Source organism: Electrophorus electricus, unplaced genomic scaffold, assembly GCF_041902795.1.
Source record: "Electrophorus electricus isolate QZ-2024a unplaced genomic scaffold, ASM4190279v1 Scaffold100, whole genome shotgun sequence".
Lineage (NCBI taxonomy): Eukaryota > Metazoa > Chordata > Actinopteri > Gymnotiformes > Gymnotidae > Electrophorus > Electrophorus electricus.
The window spans coordinates 157347-166686 of record NW_027658382.1 but is presented as its reverse complement, the minus strand read 5'-3'; positions in this window follow the sequence as shown (position 1 = coordinate 166686).

Below are 9340 nucleotides of genomic sequence, written 5' to 3'. Positions count from 1 at the left end.
TAGTAGTAGTAGTAGTAGTAGTAGTAGTAGTAGTAGTATGATTTAAAGGTACAAAGTGAATGAAGTGTGCCCAGGCCCACAGCTACTTTGCTGGGCATGACTGTGTTTGACCTCTTGGGCCTGAAAGTCTATTTCTAGGCTTATATAAAGGGTCAAACTTCTTGAAGTGTGCCCAGGCCCAGATCTACTTTGCTGGGCATGACTGTGTTTGACCTCTTGGGCCTGGAAGTCTGGTAGTAGTAGTAGTAGTAGTAGTAGTAGTATGATTTAAAGGTACAAAGTGAATGAAGTGTGCCCAGGCCCAGAGCTACTTTGCTGGGCATGACTGTGTTTGACCTCTTGGGCCTGGAAGTCTATTTCTAGGCTTATATAAAGGGTCAAACTTCTTGAAGTGTGCCCAGGCCCAGAGCTACTTTGCTGTGTATGACTGTGTGACCTCTTGGCCCTGGAATTCTGGTGGTAGTAGTAGTATGATTTAAAGGCACAAAGTGAATGAAGTGTGCCCAGGCCCAGAGCTACTTTGCTGGGCATGACTGTGTTTGACCTCTTGGGCCTGGAAGTCTGGTAGTAGTAGTAGTAGTAGTAGTAGTAGTAGTAGTAGTAGTAGTATGATTTAAAGGTACAAAGTGAATGAAGTGTGCCCAGGCCCAGAGCTACTTTGCTGGGCATGACTGTGTTTGACGTCTTGGGCCTGGAAGTCTGGTAGTAGTAGTATGATTTAAAGGTACAAAGTGAATGAAGTGTGCCCAGGCCCAGAGCTACTTTGCTGGGCATGACTGTGTTTGACCTCTTGGCTCTGGAAGTCTATTTCTAGGCTTATATAAAGGGTCAAACTTCTTGAAGTGTGCCCAGGCCCAGAGCTACTTTGCTGGGCATGACTGTGTTTGACCTCTGGGGCCTGGAAGTCTGGTAGTAGTAGTATGATTTAAAGGCACAAAGTGATTGAAGTGTGCCCAGGCCCAGAGCTACTTTGCTGGGCATGAATGTGTTTGAACTCTTGGGCCTGGAAGTCTATTTCTAGGCTTATATAAAGGGTCAAACTTCTTGAAGTGTGCCCAGGCCCAGAGCTACTTTGCTGGGCATGACTGTGTTTGACCTCTTGGCTCTGGAAGTCTATTTCTAGGCTTATATAAAGGGTCAAACTTCTTGAAGTGTGCCCAGGCCCAGAGCTACTTTGCTGGGCATGACTGTGTTTGACCTCTGGGGCCTGGAAGTCTGGTAGTAGTAGTATGATTTAAAGGCACAAAGTGATTGAAGTGTGCCCAGGCCCAGAGCTACTTTGCTGGGCATGAATGTGTTTGAACTCTTGGGCCTGGAAGTCTATTTCTAGGCTTATATAAAGGGTCAAACTTCTTGAAGTGTGCCCAGGCCCAGAGCTACTTTGCTGGGCATGACTGTGTTTGACCTCTTGGGCCTGGAAGTCTGGTAGTAGTAGTAGTAGTAGTAGTAGTAGTAGTAGTAGTAGTAGTAGTATGATTTAAAGGTACAAAGTGAATGAAGTGTGCCCAGGCCCACAGCTACTTTGCTGGGCATGACTGTGTTTGACCTCTTGGGCCTGAAAGTCTATTTCTAGGCTTATATAAAGGGTCAAACTTCTTGAAGTGTGCCCAGGCCCAGAGCTACTTTGCTGGGCATGACTGTGTTTGACCTCTTGGCTCTGGAAGTCTATTTCTAGGCTTATATAAAGGGTCAAACTTCTTGAAGTGTGCCCAGGCCCAGAGCTACTTTGCTGGGCATGACTGTGTTTGACCTCTGGGGCCTGGAAGTCTGGTAGTAGTAGTATGATTTAAAGGCACAAAGTGATTGAAGTGTGCCCAGGCCCAGAGCTACTTTGCTGGGCATGAATGTGTTTGAACTCTTGGGCCTGGAAGTCTATTTCTAGGCTTATATAAAGGGTCAAACTTCTTGAAGTGTGCCCAGGCCCAGAGCTACTTTGCTGGGCATGACTGTGTTTGACCTCTTGGGCCTGGAAGTCTGGTAGTAGTAGTAGTAGTAGTAGTAGTAGTAGTAGTAGTAGTAGTAGTATGATTTAAAGGTACAAAGTGAATGAAGTGTGCCCAGGCCCACAGCTACTTTGCTGGGCATGACTGTGTTTGACCTCTTGGGCCTGAAAGTCTATTTCTAGGCTTATATAAAGGGTCAAACTTCTTGAAGTGTGCCCAGGCCCAGAGCTACTTTGCTGGGCATGACTGTGTTTGACCTCTGGGGCCTGGAAGTCTGGTAGTAGTAGTATGATTTAAAGACACAAAGTGATTGAAGTGTGCCCAGGCCCAGAGCTACTTTGCTGGGCATGAATGTGTTTGAACTCTTGGGCCTGGAAGTCTGGTAGTAGTAGTATGATTTAAAGGTACAAAGTGAATGAAGTGTGCCCAGGCCCAGAGCTACTTTGCTGGGCATGACTGTGTTTGACCTCTTGGCTCTGGAAGTCTATTTCTAGGCTTATATAAAGGGTCAAACTTCTTGAAGTGTGCCCAGGCCCAGAGCTACTTTGCTGGGCATGACTGTGTTTGACCTCTGGGGCCTGGAAGTCTGGTAGTAGTAGTATGATTTAAAGGCACAAAGTGATTGAAGTGTGCCCAGGCCCAGAGCTACTTTGCTGGGCATGACTGTGTTTGACCTCTTGGGCCTGGAAGTCTGGTAGTAGTAGTAGTAGTAGTAGTAGTAGTAGTAGTAGTAGTATGATTTAAAGGTACAAAGTGAATGAAGTGTGCCCAGGCCCAGAGCTACTTTGCTGGGCATGACTGTGTTTGACGTCTTGGGCCTGGAAGTCTGGTAGTAGTAGTATGATTTAAAGGTACAAAGTGAATGAAGTGTGCCCAGGCCCAGAGCTACTTTGCTGGGCATGACTGTGTTTGACCTCTTGGCTCTGGAAGTCTATTTCTAGGCTTATATAAAGGGTCAAACTTCTTGAAGTGTGCCCAGGCCCAGAGCTACTTTGCTGGGCATGACTGTGTTTGACCTCTGGGGCCTGGAAGTCTGGTAGTAGTAGTATGATTTAAAGGCACAAAGTGATTGAAGTGTGCCCAGGCCCAGAGCTACTTTGCTGGGCATGAATGTGTTTGAACTCTTGGGCCTGGAAGTCTATTTCTAGGCTTATATAAAGGGTCAAACTTCTTGAAGTGTGCCCAGGCCCAGAGCTACTTTGCTGGGCATGACTGTGTTTGACCTCTTGGGCCTGGAAGTCTGGTAGTAGTAGTAGTAGTAGTAGTAGTAGTAGTAGTAGTAGTAGTAGTATGATTTAAAGGTACAAAGTGAATGAAGTGTGCCCAGGCCCACAGCTACTTTGCTGGGCATGACTGTGTTTGACCTCTTGGGCCTGAAAGTCTATTTCTAGGCTTATATAAAGGGTCAAACTTCTTGAAGTGTGCCCAGGCCCAGAGCTACTTTGCTGGGCATGACTGTGTTTGACCTCTGGGGCCTGGAAGTCTGGTAGTAGTAGTATGATTTAAAGACACAAAGTGATTGAAGTGTGCCCAGGCCCAGAGCTACTTTGCTGGGCATGAATGTGTTTGAACTCTTGGGCCTGGAAGTCTGGTAGTAGTAGTATGATTTAAAGGTACAAAGTGAATGAAGTGTGCCCAGGCCCAGAGCTACTTTGCTGTGCATGACTGTGTTTGACCTCTTGGCTCTGGAAGTCTATTTCTAGGCTTATATAAAGGGTCAAACTTCTTGAAGTGTGCCCAGGCCCAGAGCTACTTTGCTGGGCATGACTGTGTTTGACCTCTGGGGCCTGGAAGTCTGGTAGTAGTAGTATGATTTAAAGGCACAAAGTGATTGAAGTGTGCCCAGGCCCAGAGCTACTTTGCTGGGCATGATTCTGTGACCTCTTGGGTCTGGAAATGTGGTACTTTGAAGGATTAAAAGAGTGAAACGGTCTGAAGTGTGCGCAGGTGTAAAGCAACCTTGCTAGGCATGAAGGTGTGACCTCCAGGGCCTGGAAGTCTGGTGGTAGTAGTAGTATGATTTAAAGGCACAAAGTGATTGAAGTGTGCCCAGGCCCAGAGCTACTTTGCTGGGCATGACTGTGTTTGACCTCTTGGGCCTGGAAGTCTGGTGGTAGTAGTAGTATGATTTAAAGGCACAAAGTGATTGAAGTGTGCCCAGGCCCAGAGCTACTTTGCTGGGCATGACTGTGTTTGACCTCTTGGCTCTGGAAGTCTATTTCTAGGCTTATATAAAGGGTCAAACTTCTTGAAGTGTGCCCAGGCCCAGAGCTACTTTGCTGGGCATGACTGTGTTTGACCTCTGGGGCCTGGAAGTCTGGTAGTAGTAGTATGATTTAAAGGCACAAAGTGATTGAAGTGTGCCCAGGCCCAGAGCTACTTTGCTGGGCATGAATGTGTTTGAACTCTTGGGCCTGGAAGTCTATTTCTAGGCTTATATAAAGGGTCAAACTTCTTGAAGTGTGCCCAGGCCCAGAGCTACTTTGCTGGGCATGACTGTGTTTGACCTCTTGGGCCTGGAAGTCTGGTAGTAGTAGTAGTAGTAGTAGTAGTAGTAGTAGTAGTAGTAGTAGTATGATTTAAAGGTACAAAGTGAATGAAGTGTGCCCAGGCCCACAGCTACTTTGCTGGGCATGACTGTGTTTGACCTCTTGGGCCTGAAAGTCTATTTCTAGGCTTATATAAAGGGTCAAACTTCTTGAAGTGTGCCCAGGCCCAGAGCTACTTTGCTGGGCATGACTGTGTTTGACCTCTGGGGCCTGGAAGTCTGGTAGTAGTAGTATGATTTAAAGACACAAAGTGATTGAAGTGTGCCCAGGCCCAGAGCTACTTTGCTGGGCATGAATGTGTTTGAACTCTTGGGCCTGGAAGTCTGGTAGTAGTAGTATGATTTAAAGGTACAAAGTGAATGAAGTGTGCCCAGGCCCAGAGCTACTTTGCTGTGCATGACTGTGTTTGACCTCTTGGCTCTGGAAGTCTATTTCTAGGCTTATATAAAGGGTCAAACTTCTTGAAGTGTGCCCAGGCCCAGAGCTACTTTGCTGGGCATGACTGTGTTTGACCTCTGGGGCCTGGAAGTCTGGTAGTAGTAGTATGATTTAAAGGCACAAAGTGATTGAAGTGTGCCCAGGCCCAGAGCTACTTTGCTGGGCATGATTCTGTGACCTCTTGGGTCTGGAAATGTGGTACTTTGAAGGATTAAAAGAGTGAAACGGTCTGAAGTGTGCGCAGGTGTAAAGCAACCTTGCTAGGCATGAAGGTGTGACCTCCAGGGCCTGGAAGTCTGGTGGTAGTAGTAGTATGATTTAAAGGCACAAAGTGATTGAAGTGTGCCCAGGCCCAGAGCTACTTTGCTGGGCATGACTGTGTTTGACCTCTTGGGCCTGGAAGTCTGGTGGTAGTAGTAGTATGATTTAAAGGCACAAAGTGATTGAAGTGTGCCCAGGCCCAGAGCTACTTTGCTGGGCATGACTGTGTTTGACCTCTTGGCTCTGGAAGTCTATTTCTAGGCTTATATAAAGGGTCAAACTTCTTGAAGTGTGCCCAGGCCCAGAGCTACTTTGCTGGGCATGACTGTGTTTGACCTCTGGGGCCTGGAAGTCTGGTAGTAGTAGTATGATTTAAAGGCACAAAGTGATTGAAGTGTGCCCAGGCCCAGAGCTACTTTGCTGGGCATGAATGTGTTTGAACTCTTGGGCCTGGAAGTCTATTTCTAGGCTTATATAAAGGGTCAAACTTCTTGAAGTGTGCCCAGGCCCAGAGCTACTTTGCTGGGCATGACTGTGTTTGACCTCTTGGGCCTGGAAGTCTGGTAGTAGTAGTAGTAGTAGTAGTAGTAGTAGTAGTAGTAGTAGTAGTATGATTTAAAGGTACAAAGTGAATGAAGTGTGCCCAGGCCCACAGCTACTTTGCTGGGCATGACTGTGTTTGACCTCTTGGGCCTGAAAGTCTATTTCTAGGCTTATATAAAGGGTCAAACTTCTTGAAGTGTGCCCAGGCCCAGAGCTACTTTGCTGGGCATGACTGTGTTTGACCTCTGGGGCCTGGAAGTCTGGTAGTAGTAGTATGATTTAAAGACACAAAGTGATTGAAGTGTGCCCAGGCCCAGAGCTACTTTGCTGGGCATGAATGTGTTTGAACTCTTGGGCCTGGAAGTCTGGTAGTAGTAGTATGATTTAAAGGTACAAAGTGAATGAAGTGTGCCCAGGCCCAGAGCTACTTTGCTGTGCATGACTGTGTTTGACCTCTTGGCTCTGGAAGTCTATTTCTAGGCTTATATAAAGGGTCAAACTTCTTGAAGTGTGCCCAGGCCCAGAGCTACTTTGCTGGGCATGACTGTGTTTGACCTCTGGGGCCTGGAAGTCTGGTAGTAGTAGTATGATTTAAAGGCACAAAGTGATTGAAGTGTGCCCAGGCCCAGAGCTACTTTGCTGGGCATGATTCTGTGACCTCTTGGGTCTGGAAATGTGGTACTTTGAAGGATTAAAAGAGTGAAACGGTCTGAAGTGTGCGCAGGTGTAAAGCAACCTTGCTAGGCATGAAGGTGTGACCTCCAGGGCCTGGAAGTCTGGTGGTAGTAGTAGTATGATTTAAAGGCACAAAGTGATTGAAGTGTGCCCAGGCCCAGAGCTACTTTGCTGGGCATGACTGTGTTTGACCTCTTGGGCCTGGAAGTCTGGTGGTAGTAGTAGTATGATTTAAAGGCACAAAGTGATTGAAGTGTGCCCAGGCCCAGAGCTACTTTGCTGGGCATGACTGTGTTTGACCTCTTGGCTCTGGAAGTCTATTTCTAGGCTTATATAAAGGGTCAAACTTCTTGAAGTGTGCCCAGGCCCAGAGCTACTTTGCTGGGCATGACTGTGTTTGACCTCTGGGGCCTGGAAGTCTGGTAGTAGTAGTATGATTTAAAGGCACAAAGTGATTGAAGTGTGCCCAGGCCCAGAGCTACTTTGCTGGGCATGAATGTGTTTGAACTCTTGGGCCTGGAAGTCTATTTCTAGGCTTATATAAAGGGTCAAACTTCTTGAAGTGTGCCCAGGCCCAGAGCTACTTTGCTGGGCATGACTGTGTTTGACCTCTTGGGCCTGGAAGTCTGGTAGTAGTAGTAGTAGTAGTAGTAGTAGTAGTAGTAGTAGTAGTAGTATGATTTAAAGGTACAAAGTGAATGAAGTGTGCCCAGGCCCACAGCTACTTTGCTGGGCATGACTGTGTTTGACCTCTTGGGCCTGAAAGTCTATTTCTAGGCTTATATAAAGGGTCAAACTTCTTGAAGTGTGCCCAGGCCCAGAGCTACTTTGCTGGGCATGACTGTGTTTGACCTCTGGGGCCTGGAAGTCTGGTAGTAGTAGTATGATTTAAAGACACAAAGTGATTGAAGTGTGCCCAGGCCCAGAGCTACTTTGCTGGGCATGAATGTGTTTGAACTCTTGGGCCTGGAAGTCTGGTAGTAGTAGTATGATTTAAAGGTACAAAGTGAATGAAGTGTGCCCAGGCCCAGAGCTACTTTGCTGTGCATGACTGTGTTTGACCTCTTGGCTCTGGAAGTCTATTTCTAGGCTTATATAAAGGGTCAAACTTCTTGAAGTGTGCCCAGGCCCAGAGCTACTTTGCTGGGCATGACTGTGTTTGACCTCTGGGGCCTGGAAGTCTGGTAGTAGTAGTATGATTTAAAGGCACAAAGTGATTGAAGTGTGCCCAGGCCCAGAGCTACTTTGCTGGGCATGATTCTGTGACCTCTTGGGTCTGGAAATGTGGTACTTTGAAGGATTAAAAGAGTGAAACGGTCTGAAGTGTGCGCAGGTGTAAAGCAACCTTGCTAGGCATGAAGGTGTGACCTCCAGGGCCTGGAAGTCTGGTGGTAGTAGTAGTATGATTTAAAGGCACAAAGTGATTGAAGTGTGCCCAGGCCCAGAGCTACTTTGCTGGGCATGACTGTGTTTGACCTCTTGGGCCTGGAAGTCTGGTGGTAGTAGTAGTATGATTTAAAGGCACAAAGTGATTGAAGTGTGCCCAGGCCCAGAGCTACTTTGCTGGGCATGAATGTGTTTGAACTCTTGGGCCTGGAAGTCTATTTCTAGGCTTATATAAAGGGTCAAACATCTTGAAGTGTGCCCAGGCCCAGAGCTACTTTGCTGTGCATGACTGTGGTTGACCTCTTGGCCCTGGAAGTCTGGTGGTAGTAGTAGTATGATTTAAAGGCACAAAGTGAATGAAGTGTGCCCAGGCCCAGAGCTACTTTGCTGGGCATGAATGTGTTTGAACTCTTGGGCCTGGAAGTCTGGTAGTAGTAGTATGATTTAAAGGCACAAAGTGATTGAAGTGTGCCCAGGCCCAGAGCTACTTTGCTGGGCATGACTGTGTTTGACCTCTTGGGCCTGGAAGTCTGGTGGTAGTAGTAGTATGATTTAAAGGCACAAAGTGAATGAAGTGTGCCCAGGCCCAGAGCTACTTTGCTGGGCATGAATGTGTTTGAACTCTTGGGCCTGGAAGTCTGGTAGTAGTAGTAGTAGTAGTAGTAGTAGTAGTAGTAGTAGTAGTAGTAGTAGTAGTAGTATGATTTAAAGGTACAAAGTGAATGAAGTGTGCCCAGGCCCACAGCTACTTTGCTGGGCATGACTGTGTTTGACCTCTTGGGCCTGAAAGTCTATTTCTAGGCTTATATAAAGGGTCAAACTTCTTGAAGTGTGCCCAGGCCCAGATCTACTTTGCTGGGCATGACTGTGTTTGACCTCTTGGGCCTGGAAGTCTGGTAGTAGTAGTAGTAGTAGTAGTAGTAGTATGATTTAAAGGTACAAAGTGAATGAAGTGTGCCCAGGCCCAGAGCTACTTTGCTGGGCATGACTGTGTTTGACCTCTTGGGCCTGGAAGTCTATTTCTAGGCTTATATAAAGGGTCAAACTTCTTGAAGTGTGCCCAGGCCCAGAGCTACTTTGCTGTGTATGACTGTGTGACCTCTTGGCCCTGGAATTCTGGTGGTAGTAGTAGTATGATTTAAAGGCACAAAGTGAATGAAGTGTGCCCAGGCCCAGAGCTACTTTGCTGGGCATGACTGTGTTTGACCTCTTGGGCCTGGAAGTCTGGTAGTAGTAGTAGTAGTAGTAGTAGTAGTAGTAGTAGTAGTAGTATGATTTAAAGGTACAAAGTGAATGAAGTGTGCCCAGGCCCAGAGCTACTTTGCTGGGCATGACTGTGTTTGACGTCTTGGGCCTGGAAGTCTGGTAGTAGTAGTATGATTTAAAGGTACAAAGTGAATGAAGTGTGCCCAGGCCCAGAGCTACTTTGCTGGGCATGACTGTGTTTGACCTCTTGGCTCTGGAAGTCTATTTCTAGGCTTATATAAAGGGTCAAACTTCTTGAAGTGTGCCCAGGCCCAGAGCTACTTTGCTGGGCATGACTGT